A 9350-nucleotide genomic window follows, 5' to 3' on the forward strand; every position below is an offset into this window, starting at 1 on the left:
AATCCACCAAAGGCTTTAATGGCAAGTCACTCCGGCCGTGCCTGTTACACAGCCCACCCCCGGGTCAGATCAGCCCAATGCCCAGTGTACCCAAGTCCTCAATCCTCAGTGCAACACATGGCCGCAACCAGCCACCTCCACCCTAAAACACCAAATGTTCCAGTCTTTGTCCTCGCACAGGAGGCAACAAACATTTCCAGGGGTTTAGCAGTATAAGCTTCCCGGCTGAGGTGGCAACAGCATTGAAAGACCCCAGGGAAATAATGGTGTGGCATTCCTGGGCGGTGGAGGCAGAGGCAGCTCCTGTTCCTCTCCCTCTGGCAGTAGAGGTGGGAGCAGCAGGTTGTCTCCCTATAACCCTGTTGGCTGGTGCAGCTACCCCTCCAGAGATGGAGACAGCAGGCTTTTCCCAGTGGAGCAGGAGACTCGGGTTACCTCCTCTTGGGCGCTGGATGCTCGGGCTTCCCCCTCCTGGATGCTGGACACTCCGACGGTGGCACTGGGCACTACCATGGTGGCGGTAGTGGCAACACTGGACACTTCAGCAGTGGTGGCACTGGATGTGGCGCAGGGCACTCTGGCAATGGCAATGCTGGTGGTGGTGCAGGGCACTCCTGCACTGGTGATGCTGGCAGCAGCACAGGGCACTCCAGCAAAGGATGCTTGGGCTCCCCCCTCTTGGCTGCTGGGTACTCCAGCACCAGCGACGCTGGCGGTGGCATGAGGCACTCCCTTTTTTGGCTCTGTAACTGGCACCGGTTCCCTCGTTCGCCTCCGGGAATGGTCACTCCTCCCCTTCTTTCACTTTGGAGCAGGCAGTACCTCTTCTTCCTCTTGGAAGGGTCAGCATACTAGCTTGTGCCCAAACTCCCCACAGGTAAGGCACCACGGAGGTCCTCCAGTCCATCATCATGTCTAGTCTGGAATGTGTCGGGGTTCCAGCAGATCCAATTGTCCTGAAGCCACTTGTTGCTATCTCCTTCAAAGGCGGCACCGTTCTTGACACTTCTCCCAATGCAGCCCACCTTGCTGCCGCCCTTGGTGCTCTCCTGCTTGTTGCAGTCCCCATCGATGCCAGCACCGTTCCTGCCGCTTCTCCCGAGGCACGAAAATCAATGGACACACAGACCATTTTACAGGTACAATGTGTTTTATTAGGCAGCCAAGCAGCAGCTAGCACCATCCACACACATTCTCACACTCACAGAGAGCCTATACCCACCCTGAGCACTACATGGACTCCCAGGGTGACACACACTCAAATACAGGAACAACACAATGAACACTATCCCCAAAACATTTCCCTTTCCCAGCATCCTCTGTTCCCTAATTAGCATGACAGCATCTGTCCATGAGAGGCTGACTTCCGGGCACAATATAAATAGTAGGGCTGTCAATTAATCGCATTTAACTTCTACCATTAACACGTTCATTTCTTTGGATATTACTTTTTTAACTTGCATTTGTCTTTATTATTTCTTGACATTTACTTTTTTTAAAAACTTATTTTTGTATTAATACACCAGGCTTTTATCATAGCCTGTTTTATACAGAATATTCTTCTCATTAATGAAATTTGACTGCTATTGCAGCTACTTTTTAAAATAAATACGTATATATATATATATATATATATATATATATATATATATATATATATATATATATATAATATATATATATATATCAAAAAAATGTTCAGTACTCATGGGATTTGAAACTACGACCTTCAGTTTATAAGCACATTGTGTTAACTGTCAGTTCTACACAATTAATTGAGATACTGTATTTTGAAAGATAAAGTCACCGTGCTGAGAATTCTCTGGACTTCTATTTTTTAAATTTTTTGAGCCATCATTCATTTCATCAATCTCATTCTGAGATTTTGAGCTGGAGTTTTTTTGGTTTCCTGTAAGTGTAGCACTCATTGTGGTCCCTATCGATACAAGGAAATACAGCTTCCTCTCTCCCTTCAGGTTGATGAGAGTAATGCTATTTGTTGTCCCCGCTGTACAAAAAAAGAACATCATTTCAGAGAATTAGCTATGCTGAAGGATAACCTATATATTTGGTAAAAGTAAAACATAAATAAATGAATACATAAATGAATACATAGGTATCTATTTATTTATTTATTCATCTTGATGTTTATTTATTTATTTTTCACTATCAAATAAACACTGAAATTTAATACTGTATGAAATGAAAATAAATATTCAATAGTTGTTTTTCAATTATATATTAGTGAAGATTTTTGTACATAAAGATCATCATGCTTGCATATATTCTTACTTTAAAATTTTAAAAGATTTTGTAACAACCTGGATAATTGCTTTGTTGCAGGACTTCTTGTCTGTTCAGTTTCTCTCGTCTCTCTATGTTACATGTATTGTAAGGGGAATGGGACGGGTCACGACGTTAATGAATGGGGAGAATGTGTGTTGTTGTTTACGGGGGTTGCAGAGCACTTGAGATTTCAACACTGTCTTCTTTTCTTTGACATACATTAGTTGCTTAAATGATTCCCACTATCTTATTTAGAAAAATGTACTGTTTAGTGCTAATCTGTACATTCTAATTTGTTCCCAGTGTTTGAATAATGCTGAAGACAACAAACATATTAATGTGATATAAACAATCCAAGTTGTAGTCACATGACACCAGCAGGCTACATCCTGTCGATATTTTGAGTATTTTTCTTATACCTTCCTGTGGCAAAGTGGTTGAAAGTGTGCAGGTGCAGGTGATTAAAGAACAGACAGACAACTGTAATCCAGGTGAAAAGGTTTTTTTTTTTAATGTCCTGTGTCTGATGGCAAAACAAACAGTAAATAATAATGGAGGTAAGTAATAAAGCAATGTGTATTACTTAATTTATAATCCCTGGGTTGCCTCGCAAATATTAGTCCTGTTTTTATTATACACTCACACAAAACACAAAACACATACACAAGTCCTTTAGTGCGTGAATTAGTGCTTGTGGTGTAAATAAAGTTATTTGTGATACAAGTGCAGTGCTGTTCCGGGTTTGTGCGGGTCTCTGTGTGAAACGTGTTAGTCGTCTAGTGATAACACGTAACAAAGAGACAGAACAAAACAAACACTCATGATTATCCACAACAGTACAGGTCCTTCCAGGTCATTTCATCACAACCAAAACGAAGAAAGAGATTACGATTCTCTGTCCCCTTTTTTATGCTGTCACACATGACCCCTTGGTAAACGAGTGCAACCAATCCAATCTGTGGCTGCCATGTCGTTTCTCTTCCGAGTCAATGCGTTCTTGCAACAGAGTCTCATCACCTTCCGACTTTCCGACCCTGGGAAAGAACTGTGAGACCAGCCAGTCCAAAGAAATCTGTTCTTGCTGCTTAGCACCCTCACAGATCATGAGGGAGATTTATAACCAAGAATCATTGTATTTCTGTCACAGATCCATCACATGAATTAGAAAGATATAATTTATGATGTGCCAGATACTTGAAATTTGTGACGCCTACTGTGCACCACCGGAGAGCAAGCACACTTTGATGTGATTTGACCAAGATTATGTTTTCCTTTTAAAAAAATATACTTACTGGTACATGTTATTAAGAAAAGACTCAAAATTAAAATATGTATATAGCATATTTGGTATAAGAGTATCATAACTTTGTACAGGGATAAAAACATTTTAAAAAGCAAGTGATAGCTAAGACTGGGAATCACAAACCTGCTTAATTGTCTTAAACTGTATTACAGTATACTGCAGTTTTGATAGACTAAGGCTGACTAAGAAATATGTCTGGGTTTGGTCTGTGGAATAAATTGCAGCCCTACACGGAGTACTACTTGCTAACATGAACACGTTACAATATACTAAATTAACAGATCAAGCTTATCATGATAGTTTTCAAAAGTAGTTGAAAATGTTCAATGCAATCCGGATAATATATAATCATTATTTACAAAATCTTATTAATCTTGGTACTTGTTATAAAAACTGTAACTTGCAAACTTGCATATACTACTACTTGCAAACTTGTGCCACCAGAGCTCCAGAGAGAGAGCCCCATGCTACCAGAGCCACAGAGAGAGAGCCACGCACTGCAAGAGCCCCAGAGAGAGAGCCCCGTGCTACCAGAGCCACAGAGAGAGAGCCACGCACTGCAAGAGCCCCAGAGAGAGAGCCCCGTGCTACCAGAGCCACAGAGAGAGAGCCACGCACTGCAAGAGCCCAAGAGAGAGAGGCCAGTGCCACCACAACCCCAGAGAGGGAATCCAGTGCCGCCAGAGCCCCAGAGAGAGCCCAGCACCGCCAGAGCCCCAGAGTGAGAGCCCCGTGCCAACACAACCCCAGAGAGGGAATCCAGTGCTGCCAAAGCCCCAGAGAGGGAGCACCAAGCAAATAGGCACAACTGTCAAAGTGGTGGGGGTCAAGATTGCCCCAAATGTTTCTACTAACTCATTTTTCAGGCACAATAAAAGCAGATCAAATGCAAGAAAAACCGCAACCTTGGCCCCCATAGGTTTTATAGTTGTGCCTATTTGCTTTGTGCTGGGCAAGGTTGCCCCAATGGTTTCTTAAAATTTGGCTTGTGTTTTTGATATCTCTTCTTTAAATGACTGGGCACTTTTGAAAACTTGCCATTTTTTCACATTTCCAATGTGTTTTTGTTTCAGATATAATACAAATTTCACTTATATAGCACTCTTCATTCCAAGCATTCCAGGGTCTTTTACAAAATAAATATAAAAAGCCTGTGTCTAATTGTGACAGAAATACAATGAATCTTGGTTGAAAATCTCCCTCCCAACCTGTGAGGGCGCTAAGCAAGGACAGAGTTCTTTTGACGGGCTGGCCTGACAGTTCTTTCCCTGGGTTGGGAAGTCAGTCAGTCTGGAAGAAGGCCAGACTCTGTTGCAAGAACGCATTGACCTGGAAGGGAAACAATGTAGCAGCCGCAGATTGTAGAAAGACAGTGAAAGTCTATTGTTACCTAAAATCGTGAGTGTTGTGCTTTTGTTTGTTTGTAATTGTCTTGTCTTGGCTGGTACGTTACCAGACAGTTAACACAGTTCCGGAGCTGCTGTCAGGGGCCAGCACGGAACCGGACAACTCTGCACCTTTGTCACAGATATAAAACTGTATCACCCACCAAGAGCATTACTGCAAGCACCCAGGACGGGTGGCAGTGTTTGTACTATTGTGGGACGGATATTTGTTTATTATTTGGGACTATCTGTTCTTATTATATACCCCGTGCTGTACACATTGGTGTGTACTGCTGGGGAACTATTGTTTGGTCACCAGACCTGGAAATACAATAAAAACATTTCTAAAAACTGGATTATAATTATCTCTGTCTGATTTTTTCATGCACCTCATCAACCCTGCACCTGTTTACAATAAACCACTTTACCACACTAATATATAATCCAGCTACAAATACATAAACCCAAAACAAATATGTTTTCAAACAGGATTTAAAAGATTCAATTGTGGTAGCTTTCCTGATATGAATCGGGAGCAAGTTCCAAGGACGAGGGGCATTATAATTAAATGCCCTGACTCCGACAGAGTTCAAACGAATTTTAGGGACTGTCAGAAGATTAGTATTTTCTGATTTCAAGGAACGTCCAGGGACATATACGGTCAGCAGATTTTGAAGATAAGAAGATACACCATGTAATGCCTTATAGGTAATAAGATGAAAATTTAAATAATAATAATAATAATAATAATAATAATAATAATAATAATAATAATAATAATAACTAGTACCTCCAGTACCAGTACTAGTAACAGTAACAGTAGCAAACACTTTAGAAAATAGTGCAGAATGCATACATGGGTTACTATATGTGTTCCATAGTAACCATGACCCTATCTACAGTCTTTTAAGAGTTATTACACACCATACTAGGATCATGTGTGCCAATTTTTGGTTCAATCGGACTAGTAGTTTCAAAACAAAGTTTTTGTAAGCTAGTTTTGTATGTTAATGATGTCATCCAACGTGGCCACCATGTTTTTTATTGTAGCAACTTCCCTTGAACACCCTTTAAAAACAACCACACTATGATCATATGTGCCATTGGGTTTTGTTCAGTCAGACTAGCGGTTTGGGAGAAGATCAGTTTGTGATTATGAAGTCTGTACCGTGTGGCCGCCATACCACACAACCTATCAGCTTGTTACGAACACTAGTTAATCTTGGACTATCTCTCAACAAGTATACCAACTTTCAGCACTGTGCAATAAGTGGTTTTCGAAAGCTGAATTTTTACATTCAGGCAAAATGTTGTTTTTTTTCAATCCAATATGGCGGCCAAACCGTGTGACCTACGATATATGTTCACATAATCATTACAATCTTCCAATAAGCATATACCAACCTATCGAATCTGATGAGTTTTCTAGCACTTTTTTGTCGGAAAGAAAAAAAAAAACCAGCAATGACTACTACTACTACTACTACTACTAATAATAATAATAATAATAATAATAGCAACAGTAATAAAACAAATGAGATGAATGCAGTAATTGTATCAATGAAAAATTAAAACCAAGATTAACTAAGATTATTGTTTTTTAATCATGATACATTTTCTTAATCGCTTGACAGCCCTATCTGGTACTACATTAGGTTCCCTGGTGTAATCTGAAGATTACAATTGTCCCCACCGCTGAACACCATATTCCCTGTCACCAGCCTGCCATTTTTTCCTATTGGTGGACATGCTTTGACCCTGAAGCTGAGGTTAAATGACATAGGAAGTGAAACTGACTTCCTAGGTATTAAGAAATGCTAAGTGAGAATGTTCTGTATCCTTGTGTAGTACAATATATTATGTTTTAAAGTTGGTTCGGATTTAATCAGTACACTCTCAATGAACATTTGTAGTGAGTGGTAAAAGTTGTAATTTATTTCTGGTTAAAAGTATCCTTTAAGTAGAATTCATGTAGCTAATAAGTATCAATTCTTGAAATTTTGGTTCCATGTATGCGACTGCCATACTTTGTTTTTGGTTAACACTAATCCATTTAGGGCTTTAGATATCCCACAGCATGTTTGGAGCACAGTAGGGGATATATCCTTGTAATAGGGTCTTGCTTGTTGGTGTGTGCATTTGCTGCTGAGTGACAGGCCGGAGATCAAGACAGGGGTTGACACAAGTTGACACACCCTGCAGGCGAGCAGGATTTATTAACAAACAAACAGAAAGAAAGTAAATAAAGGTGGTCATGTGACGTTACCAGCGATGGTAATGCACAGAGGACACATACAAGCTTTATTTTGCTGTACAAAAATGCAAAATAAAACACAGTTCAAAAACTATCAAAATAAAGGTGCCATAACAATGGCATGTGCTACTCCCTAAGGCATGGAGGTCCTGCTTTATACACTTCGCTCACTATACATTTGTGGGATTTATAATCCCTGAACTAATCTTCTCTGTTCAATCACAACCAAACCCCAACTCCGACTACCACCAGGGCCATTGGCGGTTTCGCTTGTGATCCCGGGTCTCTCTCACGCCGATCAGGATTACGCAGCCAGGTCTCCATGTCCGGTTAGCGTGGATGATCTTCAGTCTGGTGTCCTTGGCTTTGCAGCAGCCCCAAGGTGAACAAACAGGACCTCTTTATACCTGACGCCATGCTGGAACACACCTACCTGCTGTTTATCCACAGCTGACAAGACAAGGCAATCACACACAGCAGGCAGGCTATCCCAGGAGCATCAGGTACTTCATTAAATCAATTGCAACAATTTACACACTTATTTACAATATATACACAAAACCCACTCTTTGTGTGCAGGGCTCCTGCCCTGCTACAATCCTACTCATCATAATAACTGTTTTAAAAGACATTGGTCATGTCAACTTGTGTAACTTTCAGACCAGGCCTGACAGAGCACACAATAAAACCCTGTTGAGCCAAAAAAAGAAGTGTGATCTGCATAATTGCTTTAATTGCAGCCAGTTCCACAATGAATAGTCCCCCTGTCAAATTTAACAACAAGTTAGGGACAAAATATCTCACGCTCCTTTAAAATAACATGAAAGGAAAGAAACACCCCATGACCATTCCTATTCATCCCAAGGACAGGCTTGTAATTTAAAGCATTGCAGAAATAGACATTAATTTCAGAATTAAATCAACTACCCAGATCACGGAGCAAGCCAGTTTCATTCACTGTGCAGTTCAATGTTGGAGGGAGTATCCTCTGATGATAGTTTCCATTTATCAAAGATTGAATGTGCTTCCTCCTTACATTTTTAAGTCAAAAGTTCCCCCTCCCTCTTAACTATATTCAATGGTTTGCTATAAATTAATATTAAAATTATTAAAATGTCATCCATCATACTGTTGCATTCCAAATGTTACAATCTGTGATTTCCAACTAGCAAGATTTTTATTTTTGGTATGACTTTTTAAAGATTTTTTCTCCCTTACTGTTGCCGTCTCCTATGTAGTCCAACTACATATTCATGCAAATTTATGTTCGGAACAATCATGGGAGTTTTTTTTTTTTTTTCGATTTGATTATAAAATCAATTTTACTCCTGATTTTAGACATGTTTTTTAATACATTTAAATGCAGCTTTGTTAATGCCACCCACTTACCGATCAGATGACCCTGTGGGTCCAAGATCGGCAACTTGGAGAGACTGAGATTTAAACCCCAATCCCATGATTCACCCTGCAATCCAATGCTTTTATTTTTCAAACCATGTTTTTTTTCCATACATTTTTTTTATATTTTCAAACCATATTTTTTTCCATTCATTTTTCTTTGTAAGTATTCCATTGATGTGCTTAAATTAGTATTAATAAAATTAATGTATTAATTAAATTAAACATGTTTTGACTAGAAGTCTTTTTCAATGTCTTTAATACCTTCAATCCACTAATAAGGACAGGATGGTACAGCAGATGCATTCCATTACCTTAACAGTGCGTATCATGAAAACCCAGACAGTTTTCAAATAGCTGTGATAAAGCTGAAACAGCTTATATCTGGTGTGGTGGAAGCCTAATGTTATGCGGAGGGCTAAGCTGCAGTACCACTACTGCAACAATATTCAGGTCATTTGTGGAAGATAATACAACAGGATGAAGGCTGAGTGCAACCGGAACCCTGCATATTGCAAGTGACAGTCTTAATTGCTTATGCATTTGTAGTTAGAGCTTTTACCCTCATCTCACCTCACCAACAGGGGACAGAATCCATAATGGCAGTGCATCATACAATACTGCTTGTTACACTTACTGCTAATAAATATGTTTAATAATACCATTTATTGACATTTGTGATGTTACTACATTGTAACAGGACAAAGCAGCTTGTGAAGGATTT

The sequence above is a fragment of the Polyodon spathula genome, chromosome 1 (genome assembly GCF_017654505.1).
Source record: "Polyodon spathula isolate WHYD16114869_AA chromosome 1, ASM1765450v1, whole genome shotgun sequence".
Lineage (NCBI taxonomy): Eukaryota > Metazoa > Chordata > Actinopteri > Acipenseriformes > Polyodontidae > Polyodon > Polyodon spathula.